Below are 12,875 nucleotides of genomic sequence, written 5' to 3'. Positions count from 1 at the left end.
TTCGGGCAAAAGCCCTTCATGAAATTCAGCACGTCTTTGTGCATGGGAGATCATGACTCGTAAATTGGTTGGAGTTCTTTGATGAAGTGACCAGCAACGTTGAGGAGGGCAGGATGGTATACATAGTCTATATGGATTCCAGTAAGGCCTCAATAAGGTTCCGCATGTTCCGCTGCTCTGAAAGGTGAGATCACATGGAATTGAGGGGGAGGTGGCAAATTAGGTACAAAATTGGCTTGGTGGTAGGAAGCAGAGGGTGATACAGGAAGAATGCTGATCAGACTGGAGGCCTGTGACTAGTGGAATGCCTCAGGGGATGGTGCTGGGATCACTGCATATCACAGATGTCTATGATTTAGATGATAATGTACAGGCATGATTTGTAAGTTTGAAGACGACACGAAAATAAGCAGTCTCATGGCGAGTGAGGAAGGTTATCATAAATTTCAGAAATTTCAGCAGTATTTTGATCAGCTGGGGAAGTGGGTTGAGAAATGGCAAATGGATTTTAATAAAGTGTAAGTTCTTGCATTTTAGAAAGTCAAATCAAGGTTGGAGTTTCATGGTGAATGGTTGGGTCTTTAGGAGTGTAGTGGAACAGAAGGACCTTGGAATTCAGGTGTATGGTTCTCTGGAAGTTGATTCAGAAGTAGACAGTGCAGTGAAGAAAGCTTTTGGTACATTGGCCTTAATCAGTGTATTTCACTGAGTATCAAAATTAGGGATTCTGGATTAGTGGTGCTGGAAGAGCACAGCAGTTCAGGCAGCATCCAAATAGCTGCGAAATCGACGTTTCGGGCAAAAGCCCTTCATCAGGAATAAAGGCAGTGAACCCGAAGCGTGGAGAGATAAGCTAGAGGATGGTGGGGGTGGGGAGAAAGCAGCATAGAGTACAATGGGTGAGTGGGGGAGGGGATGAAGGTGATAGGTCAAGGAGGAGATAGTGGAGTGGATAGGTGGAAAAGAAGATAGGCAGGTAGGACAAGTCCGGGCAAGTCAAGCAGACAGTTGCTGAGCTGGAAGTTTAGAACTAGGGTGAGGTGGGGGAAGGGGAAATGAGGAAAATGTTGAAGTCTACGTTGATGCCCTGGGGTTGAAGTGTTCCGAGGCGGAAGATGAGGCGTTCTTCCTCCAGGCGTCTGGTGGTGAGGGAGCGGTGGTGAAGGAGGCCCAGGACCTCCATGTCCTCGGCAGATTGGGAGGGGGAGTTGAAATGTTGGGCCACGGGGCGGTGTGGTTGATTGGTGCGGGTGTCCCAGAGATGTTCCCTAAAGCGCTCTGCTAGGAGGCGCCCAGTCTCCCCAATGTAGAGGAGACCGCATCGGGAGCAACGGATACAATAAATGATATTAGTGGATGTGCAAGTAAAACTTTCATGAATGTGGAAGGCTCCTTTCGGGCCTTGGATAGAGGTGAGGGAGGAGGCGTGGGCGCAGGTTTTACAGTTCCTGGGGTGGCAGGGGAAAGTGCCAGGATTGGAGGGTGGGTTGTTTGGGGGCGTGGACCTGACCAGGTAGTCATGGAGGGAACGGTCTTTGCGGAAGGTGGAAAGGGGTGGGGAGGGAAATATATCCCTGGTAGTGGGGTCTGTTTGGAGGTGTCAGAAATGTCGGCGGATGATTTGGTTTATGCGAAGGTTTGTAGGGTGGAAGGTGAGCACCAGGGGCGTTCTGTCCTTGTTACGGTTGGAGGGGTGAGGTCTGAGGGCGGAGGTGCAGGATGTGGACGAGATGCGTTGGAGGGCATCTTTAACCACGTGGGAAGGGAATTTGCGGTCTCTAAAGCAGGAGGCCATCTGGTGTGTTCTGTGGTGGAACATGGTGGCACAGTGGTTAGCACTGCTGCCTCACAGCGCCAGAGACCCGGGTTCAGTTCCCGCCTCAGGCGACTGACTGTGTGGAGATTGCACGTTCTCCCCGTGTCTGCGTTGGTTTCCTCCGGGTGCTCCGGTTTCCTCCCACAGTCCAAAGATGTGCAGGTTAGGTGAATTGGCCATGCTAAATTGCCCATAGTGTTAGATAAGGGGTAAATGTAGGGGTATGGGTGGGTGGCGAGTCGGTGTGGACTTGTTGGGCTGAAGGGCCTGTTTCCACACTGTAAGTAATCTAATCTAATCTGGAACTGGTCCTCCTGGGAACAGATCCGGCGGAGGCGGAGGAATTGGGAATATGGGATGGCATTTTTGCAAGAGAAAGGGTGGGAAGACTTGTAATCCAGGTAGCTGTGGGAGTCGGTGGGTTTGTAAAAAATGTCAGTGTCAAGTCGGTCGTCATTAATGGAGATGGAGAGGTCCAGGAAGGGGAGGGAGCTGTCAGAGATGGTCCAGGTAAATTTAAGGTCGGGGTGGAATGTGTTGGGGAGCCTTCCACATCCATCAAAGTTTTACTTGTACATCCACTAATATCATTTATTGTATCTGTTGCTCCCGATGCGGTCTCCTCGACATTGGGGAGACTGGGCGCCTCCTAGCAGAGCGCTTTAGGGAACATCTCCGGGACACCCGCACCAATCAACCAAACCGTCCCGTGGCCCAACATTTCAACTCCCCCTGCCACTCTGCCGAGGACATGGAGGTCCTGGGCCTCCTTCACCGCCGCTCCTTCACCACCAGACGCCTGGAGGAAGAACGCCTCATCTTCCGCCTCGGAACACTTCAACCCCAGGGGATCAATGTAGACTTCAACAGTTTCCTCATTTCTCCTTCCCCCACCTCACCCTAGTTCTAAACTTCCAGCTCAGTAACTGTCCGCTTGACTTGCCCGGACTTGTCCTACCTGCCTATCTTCTTTTCCACCTATCCACTCCACCCTCTCCTCCTTGACCAATCACCTTCATCCCCTCCCCCACACACCCATTGTACTCTATGCTGCTTTCTCCACACCCCCACCCTCCTCTAGCTTATCTCTCCACGCTTCAGGCTCACTGCCTTTATTCCTGATGGAGGGCTTTTGCCAGAAACGTCGATTTCGAAGCTATTTGGATGCTGCCTGAACTGCTGTGGTCTTCCAGCACCACTAATCCGGAATCTGGTTTCCAGCATCTGCAGTCATTGTTTTTACCTCATCAAAATTAGGGAGTTATGTTGCAGTTATACAGGACGCTGCTGAGGCAGTATTGGTAGCGTTATGTTCAGTTTTGTTCACTTTGCTATACTCGGTTATTGAAGATGTTCAACGCTGAGCTTGACTGATCTTTGCTGGATAGGAGAGTCAATGTTTATTGGAAACAGACCAGATATGGATAGTTAGACACAATCGGATTAGTTATGAGCAGTCTGAATGGTGCAGCCAAAGGAACAATTGCTGCCCCACCCCATGCACTGTGCCCTCAATCCACACTTGAGTCTGTTACAGAATGTACTGCTGCACCTACTCCATGTGTTGTTCCCTCTATCTCCCCCTCAAGGCTATCACAGAGATATACTGCTCTCCCTAACTCCTTGTGTGTTCCCTCAATACAGCCCTCGCAGCTGTTACAGAGATATACTGCTGCCCCTACCCTATGTGTGTTCGCTCAATCCACCCCTCGATGCTGTTACAAGGTAGGGGACCACCGCTTTCAGTCAGGCAGGATTCATTAAAATGAGACGGGAGGAGACCATTCTGCCCCTCGAAGAAGTTATACAGGAATAGAGAATGAAGTAATTCAGCTCGTTGAGTTACGTTACACAGCCCAGGAGGAGACGATTCAACCCACCTTAGGTGCTACACAGGAACGGGGAAGCTTTCGCTAACAGGAAATAGAGAGTAGAGGTAAATATTTATTTTCAGGTTGCAAAACTGTAACTAATGCACTGCTGTAGAGATCACTGTGAGATCATCAATGACAAATAATCTGTATCAAAGATCTGGTGGAAGGGAACTGAATGGCGCAAAGCTCAATTAGCGCATCACCAAGATGATCATTCAAGATGTCGTCAAATGGAGGTACTGAGTCTGCAATGTGATACAGACAGGGAAGGTTAGTGAGCAAACCTTCAGCAGAAAGAACATAAGGTGAGTTGTCTACTGTGTCACGAAGGATAAAACAATGGTGAACAATTTAAATGGAGAGAGATTGCAGAACTCTGTGATACTGGCCGTTTCCATGTTCCTGGGACATGAATCATATGAAATCAGTCTGCAGATGCAGCAAGTGATTTGGAAGGTAAGTGGAATGATGCTGTTTCTGGCAAAGGTTATCACGTTTAATGAGAAATGTTTTACTACATCTGTACGGGGCATTGCTGAGACCACATCAGATACACTGTGTGCAGTTTTGATCGCCTAAACTTAAGAAAAGCGATATAATCCTTTCAAAAGATTTTCATAGATGTTTCCCTTCACTCATTCCTGGAAGGAAGGTCTTTTGTTATGGGGGATTATAATTTTGATTTGAGATGAGAAATCTTCTTGAACCATAGATGACTTTCTGAAATGTGTTTCAGCTGGATGCATATTTCCTCTTGTTATAGAGTTTAAAGCTAGAGAACAAACTTAAGAATAAGATGTATTGATATCAACACACGTATTATATAGACATCGACCGATAGTTACAAATTACACAGACGCATATAAACATGTCATCAGCTGTTAAAGCAGGGACTCTTTTTTCCTAATGAAAGACACTGTGTACAACAACAGGGATGATGCACCTTCATATCGACCATTATCATCCGTTCCAGAGAATGCTCCAGGAGAGCACACATGGCCCAGTTTGATGTTCAGTTGACATTATTGTTCAACACAGAGAGGGAGAAAAATGTTCCCTGCCTGAGAAGCAGAGCTGATTGATCCCTCTCTCTTACTTTGTCCACCCAATAGCAAAATGTGAGACAATAAAATCCCTGAGTTATCTTCACCACTCGTGAAGGATTCCTGGTGAGGACTCATTGGAATCTCTTCACTGCTGGAAGCAAAGGTAGTTCAGCCAAATCCAACTGTTCCACAAATAAATCCCAATACCAGCAGCTTGTGTGAGCAGAATAATTTCAAAGGCAGAAGAACATTTTGGACACTATCGTTTACTATTTGTTGTGAGTTCAACTTCCTGAATTTCACATTTTTCTCAAAAATGACCCAGTCCGAGTCCTATACAATTGGTCATAACACTAAACTGGCTACTTTTAAAGTTTTTGTAATCAGTGGAGGAGTGGGACTGGAAAAGGACACAGTGACCCTCTAACATTTATCGGAACGCGAATTAGAAATTCTTATTGGACTGTTTATGTGGGAATTCCCTTTATCAAACATTTGTAGTGCCTGGATGATTGCATTTGGTCAACGTTGTGCTGTATTCAAACATTTGACAGACAAGTTCATGCAGGAAAATTGTATACAGGCAGAAAAGTGCTGCTGAAACCACAATCAGAGCAGCTATGATCTTAGTGTCTTGTGGAACAGTGACAACGTGTCTAATGACCCACTCCTGCTCCTCAGTCCTATGTTCCTATGTTCAATTCAGCCCCTCAAACCTCCTACACTGGTGCTGACGGAGGCATCTTGCTCCAAATACATGGTCCACCGTAACACAGGATCTCATTCATTCCCTCCAGGCTGTCACACATCGTTTGGTGTGGATTGGAAAATGTTACTTCAAAACCCAGGCTGGGTTCGAAAGACAACTCTGGTCTCTTTACAGAGTGTCTCCTCTCTGCATCTTGTGCTTCATTTGTTTGTCATGGTATAGATCCAGATTCACTGTGAATTCAGCCCCAAGACCTCACTAAGAGATGACTCATAAAGTACATAGCTCTCTCTGATTGCAACGTTCAATAACAGAACGTGCAGGAAAATTGCAACCATTAACGTTATAATTACAGAATATGGAACAGGATCAGGTAGTTCGGATAATCAAGCCATTGTATACGATCATGACCGATCTGTTGTTCATATTAACTCATCTTTAATGTCCAATTCTTCACATCCTCTCAGCTCTCTTACAGGTCAAACATTCATCCACCTCCTTTTTAAAATACTTTCAGTGATGTAGCTTCCCTAGCTCTCGAGAAAAGATAATTCCTGACATTCACTACCCTCTGTGAGAGGAAAACACTCCCCACACAGACATTGTCACCTGTTGATATGAACAAGGGGGGAACACAGGGGCTCAGCAAATAGTGAAGAGCCTTGATATCAAGGCAGTATTTGACTGAGAATGTCATTTGAGCTGAATGGGAATCAGGTGTCCCCTCCCCACTGGCTGGGGTCTTTCAGAGCACAAAGGAAGATGCCTGTTTGGGCGCCCGAATATCTCAGTCCCAGGACATCTCTTCAGGAGATCATCAGGGTAGCTTCCTCAGCATAAACATCTTCAGCTGCTTCATCAATGTCTTTCGCCAACATAAGACCGGAGGTGGGGATGGTCACTGAGGGTTACACAATGTTCAGAACATTTTGTCTCCCATCAGCTCCTGATGCAGCCTGTCTCCGTATTCAGGAAGACCCGGACAGCATTCAGGCTTGTGCTGTTAAAGTGTCGGTAACATTCATGTAACAGTGCTGTCAGACACAGTTAAAAGAGGAGCTCATTCAACATCTCAAGCTGGTTACATACAGAAATGTGGAAGCCATTCAGCTCATCGAAACTACTGAACAAGAAGAGGGGAAGCCCATTCAATGCTCCTGCTTGTTCCACAGGAAGAGAAAGGGTCTGGTCAGTACAAGGAGTTATTAAACCGGATCAGGTAGAGTCCAATCAGAGCCTTGAATTTGTTTCATGGGACCTGGAGGAGGCCATTCAGACCCACGAGATTGTTATACATGAACAGGAGGGTGTCACTGATGCTCCAATACAACAAACCAATGGAGCAGAGACTGCACTCATGAATGGCTGTACGAGGTTCCTCGTGGGTCCATCGCCAGTGGAACATCTGCTACTTTAACGTGGTTTGCTAGCAGTGAGGAGGGAAGCCAGATGTATTGTATCAAGTCTCAAAGAGGCATCTTCCATCTCTGAGTAGACAGATCTATATTCTCCATGGAGGTCAGAAGATGATGGGAATAGTTAACTGTTTTAGAGTGAAGGCATTGTGGCTGCTGTCAGGATTTTGGATAACGTGATGTTTAATGTAGGAGCACACACCAAATGCACTATATTCAAAGTCTGACTCTCTCTCTCTCTCTCGCTCTCTCTCTCTCTATCGATATAGGGAGTGGGGATGGGGTGAGGGGAACGTCCTCAGAGGCTCTTGTAACCCGAGTAAAAACAAGCCATTGATTTTATCACCGTATCAATATCTGTTTAGAACATCATGAGAGACTGTCCACTATCCTTTAGTTTCAATGCAATCATCTTTTATTCTCTCACAGCGCTAAAGATTAATCGTCATTCACCCCTCATTTTACCACCATCCCAGGGATTAGTCTGGTGAAAAACCTTTGCACTCTATCTGTGGCAGGACGATTATTTCTTATAAGGGAAAGAAAATCTGTCCACAATTTCCCAATACTGCCTCAACAACACTCTCAGGTTTTATCACAATAATTCCTTTTCCTCACTGAGACATCTCCTTTACTTTCTTGTGGCGTAAGAAGCCTTTCCTTCTAGCTACACTGCCTCTGACCTGGAATTTAAAAGTTCCTTACATCTATATGTGAGCATCAATACAGCCAACACCAGAGGTGCTACGGGAGATGGACATCACACTCAGGGAATAGGCTAAGAAAGAATACACTTGAAATAAGGAATGGTCACCCACCTGAATGGAAATGAGCTAAAGGAATATGGGAAACTATTCTTCCCTCACAGGTCAGGCCAGCATGTTATGCCTATCTTGAAATGAGAGGCTGGTTCAGCTGTTCCACAGGACAGTAAAGAGTAAAACACATTGCTGTGGGTTTGCAGTCACACAGAGACCTGATCAGGGAAGGATGACCCATTGCCTTCACGAAAGGACATGAGGCAAGCATATGGGCTTTTTATACTTAATGATGATGGTTTCACTTCAAAGCCACCAATTTCATTCATATTAACAGATTATTATGCTGTGGCTCTAGATCATGAGTCAATGACTTGAGCACCATGAATTATCTTCCCGTCAGACAGTTTCTATGAAGAGAACAAGTTAAACATTTCAAGTGTAATTATGTTGTGATTGACATGTGGTTAGAAGGGGCTTGAAACAGGTGATTCCGGATTTAACAGAGGCTGAAATGATGGTTTACTCAGAAGGTGCCCTGTGGCTGAGGAGGAGACGGGGATATCACGAAGGTGATACTGGACAGAATAAGCGAATGGGGAGGATATGGAGATATCGATCTGTTCAGGGCTAGAAGGATTATGGAGTTTTCGAGTTTCTCCTCGCATACTGGTGAGTCATTTGAAAGTAGTAATCTGCTCATTATAATTTCTAAGGAATGGGATTTTTTCATTGGAGCTGAAAACAATGACTTCCACCTTTCCCAATTTCAATAACGTGAACAACAGTTCAGTTTAACCTGCTTTAATAGACGGTTAGAATGACTTACCAGGAACACCAACTATAGCGAGGATGGGATAGTAACCAGCTTGAATAACAATCAGTACATCATATATCCGCCATTCTAATGATACCCAAGGTTTGGAAAGCCAGGAAAGACTACTGGATAAACTCCTGTCCATGTTGGATCATTCCAGTCTAATGCTCTCAGATTCTGATATCTCCTCCCTGTCTCTCTGGCGCTGCTGATCCCTGTACTGTCGGCAATGTTCCCACTCATACTATGGGATAACACATTGAACTGAATCCTTAATTAATAAAAGAGGCAAGCCCTCAAGTGACACATTTAGGATCCACGGAGACTGACATTATTTCCAGTCACAGAACAAATAGCTGCAGCCAACGCCTTTCAATTCAATATTGTTTAATTAAAATTCAAAATAAGGATTAACATTTACACAGTCTGGATTGGATATGCGAGGGTAACTGAGGGAATGAATGTTGAGTCTGGTAGATTAATTGTGTGTAACCATTCAGTCTGCATTGGATATGAATGTAATGCCAGAGGTTTATCGGAACACTAACATGTTTCTCTGCTTATAAATGGAAACATAGACCCTGTAACTACTGCTGAGGCAAGACAATGTCAGTAAGAGATTGAGAGAAATTTTATAGATCATGATCTGGAGACAATATGTACCTAAGACAGTGTGGGGTTACAACAGACAGACAGCATTGATATGTTAACAGAGAATTGTACCTAAGTGACAATGGGGACTCCGGATGATGGAGAATTCAGTGTAGATAAAGCATGATAGTGGAGAAGGCACAGAAGGTCAGGCAGCAACCGAGGAGCAAGAGAGTAAACGTTTCAGGCAGGGCCCTTCTTCAGAACTGCGAAGGGGCAAAGGGGCTGAGAGATAAATGGGTGGTGGGGTGAGGCTAGGGGAAAGGTTGGTGATAGGTGGGCGAAGCTAGGAGGTGATAGTGAGAGGTCGGTGGGGAGTTGGAGCAGATAGGTGGGAAGGAAGATGGACAGGTAGTTTCCCACGAGAGGGCGGATCTGAGTCGAAAGGTCGGATCTGGGATCTGGGTCGTCGAGGGGAGATTTGCAAATTAGTTTAGTTCAATGTTCATGCCATGTGTTTGTCGGATCCCGAGGCAGAAGATGAGGTGTTCCTGGCGACATCCTGGTATATCTCTTCTGAACACTCTTCAGCTTAATAATCTCCTTCCAATAACAGAACTGAACACAGTACTGCAAAAGAGGCTTCATCAATGTCCTGCACTATCTCAGCATTACTTCTCAATTTCTAACCCCAAATGTCTGAGCAATGAAGTAGCCTTAAACAGCTTGTCTATAAGTGCCACAAACTTCTGTGAATTCAATCGGCACCTGTGGGTCCCTCTTTTCTACAACACTACCAACGCACTACTATTCATTGCATGAGCCCCCGCTTTTTATTTGACAAAAATGCAATACCTCGCATTTATCCATATTAAAGTTGAACTGACACACCTCGGCCCAGTGAGTGATATTACTGCCCCCTCACCCTCCTGCTTCAGGTTTAAATGACCCTCCCCTCTCCAGAAGGCCTATATCATAGGCCTTGAGTTTTCCAAAGATCAAAGCTTGATTTGCTTTGTGCAAACTGAGGGAGGAGAGGGTAAGGAGAGGCTGGGAAGTAAACCGATGCCTTGTATCACTTAATCATTTCAGGAAGAGGGAAGACACATGTCAGAGGTTGGAAACAGTGGCCAGTGTTTTTGGCCAGAAATTGTGCTCTTTCCTATTCTCTGGTGTTCAGTTTTGATATCTATTTGAGATCCCTCACATTGCAGAGTGTTTCTGCAAGATTTCTTGCTCTAATATTGCAGATTACAGATAATAGCCATTTAAGCTGGAAATCATAGCCAACCAATTGAAGAAGTTGCTTGGCAGAGCACGTACACTCATCATCTTATAGTTGAGGCTAACACCTTTTATTTATTTAACAATGAAAACTGTTGCCTGTCTTTTTCAGTAATGTTAATCAGAATGTAATAAATCCATATAAAGCTGAAAACTGACACTTAAAATTCTGGGCATGGTTTAAGTCTTGTGTGGTGGATAGCACCCCTGCCCTGGGGCAGAGCTCTGGATTCGATTCCCTTCCATGAACTGTGGTAGTGTCACTTTCTCTGGAACAGATGGTCTCGATTATGTTGTGGGGGTGTGTCACAGTATGTTCAAAGAAAGCTGATGAACAAACACACAGGAGAATCATGTTGCAGCTTTAGGGGCTATTGTTGAGCAGTGGTAGTGTCCTGACCTCTGACCTAAAGGTTCACATCCCACAGAGATTTTTCATTATATGTCTGAGCACGTGGATTAAAATGATTTTTGAAACGTGACTTGATGGAGTCCATGCAAGGACTGCACAAAACACTACATAGGACAAACAGGAAGACAGCTAACGATCCGCATCCATGAACACCAACAAGCCACGAAACGACACGATCAGCTATCCTTAGTAGCCACACACACAGATGACAAGCAACATGAGTTCGACTGGAACAACACTACTATTATAGGACAAGCCAAACAGAGAACAGCCAGGGAAATCCTAAATGCATGGCACTCATCCACAGATTCTATCAACAAACACATCAGCTTGGACCCAATATACCGGCCACTGCAGCGGACAACTGGAACTGACAACCAGAAGCGGCAGAGATAAACCACTATAAATGCTGGAGGAAACATCACAGAAGGGCTTTACAGGAGGCACCCAAGCACTGTGGATGTCACCTAGAGAGGGTACGAAACGTCTGCAACATAAATTCCAGCTCGGTGAACAGAACCACAACAGATATACACAGAAGCACAGACAAACCAACCTGCACCACCACGTAGTCTTTTGTCAGTAAACCAGTGTACACAGAGTCACACACACACAACCCTTCACCACCAAGTTGTTTCCTGCTATTGATCAGATATATACAGAAACACACACACACAATCCCCCTCTACAACTCTGTCTCCTGCCATTTAACAGAAATATACAGCAATGGACACACACAACCGTCTAACAACACGCTGTCTCCTGCAATTCAACTGATATATAAATAAAACACACATGTACACAACCATCCATCGCCACCCTGTCTCAAATTATTAAACAGGGATACACTGAAACACATCCACACCAACCCGCAACAATATCTGTCTCTTGTTATTAAACAGTTATTGACAGAAACACAAGCACACAACCTTCACCACGAGCCGGTCTCCTGCCATTAAACAGATATATGCAGAAAAACACACACAACCCTCCATCATCACGCTGTCTCCTTCAATTAAATAGATATATACAGAAACACACACGCACAACCCTCCATCAAAACTCTGTTTCCTGCCATTAATCAAATATCCAATGAAACACACAACACAACCCTCCACCACCACGTTGTCTCCCGCTATTAAGCAGTTTTTTACAGAGAAGGACACACACGCATACACACACACATAACCCTCCACTAACACCCTAACTACAGTCAATAAACAGATACACACAGAAAAACACACAAAACTCTAAATCACCTTCCAGTCTCCTGCCATGAAACAAATATAACAGAAACACACACACAAAACACTCCATGTCTGCTTTGTGTTCTGTGATTAAACAGAAATACACAGGAACACACACACACACACAATCATCCACGACCACACTGTCTCCTGAAATTAAACAGATATAAACAGAAACACATACATACAACCCTCCACGACCATTCGTTCTCCTGCCATTACACAGAAACACACACACACACACACTCACATACACAATAGTCCACCATCACACACTCTCCGGCAATTAAACAGGAATAAACAGAAACATACACACATCTCGACACCATCCCCCTGTCTCCTGCCATTAACCTGACATACACAGAAACACACACACAACCCTTCACCACCACAGTGTTTTCTGCCATTAAACAGATATGCATGGAAACACACACACATGCACACACAACGCTTGTCACCCAAATTTGTTCCCTGCCATTAAACAGACATATACAGAAACACACACACACAAAACCCTTCACCAAAACATTGTTTTCTGCCAGTAAACAGATATACACATAAACACACACACACATACAACCCTCCATCGCTGCCCTGCCTCCCACCATTAAACAGAGATATGCAGAAATACATACACACCAACCTGCACCAATATCTGTCTCCTGTTATTAAACAGATATAGACAGAAACACAAGCACACAACCTCCCACCACCACCCTGTCTCCTGCCATAAAACAAACATATGCAGAAACACACACACAAAACCCTCCACCACACCCTGTTTCCTGCCATTAATCAGATATACACAGAAACACACAAACACAATCCTCCACTAACACCCTGCCACCTGTCAATAACAGATAAACACAGAAATACACACAAAACTAAACAACCTCTGTCTCCTTC

Source organism: Chiloscyllium punctatum, chromosome 30 (genome assembly GCF_047496795.1).
Source record: "Chiloscyllium punctatum isolate Juve2018m chromosome 30, sChiPun1.3, whole genome shotgun sequence".
Lineage (NCBI taxonomy): Eukaryota > Metazoa > Chordata > Chondrichthyes > Orectolobiformes > Hemiscylliidae > Chiloscyllium > Chiloscyllium punctatum.
Note: the sequence above shows the minus strand (reverse complement) of the source record.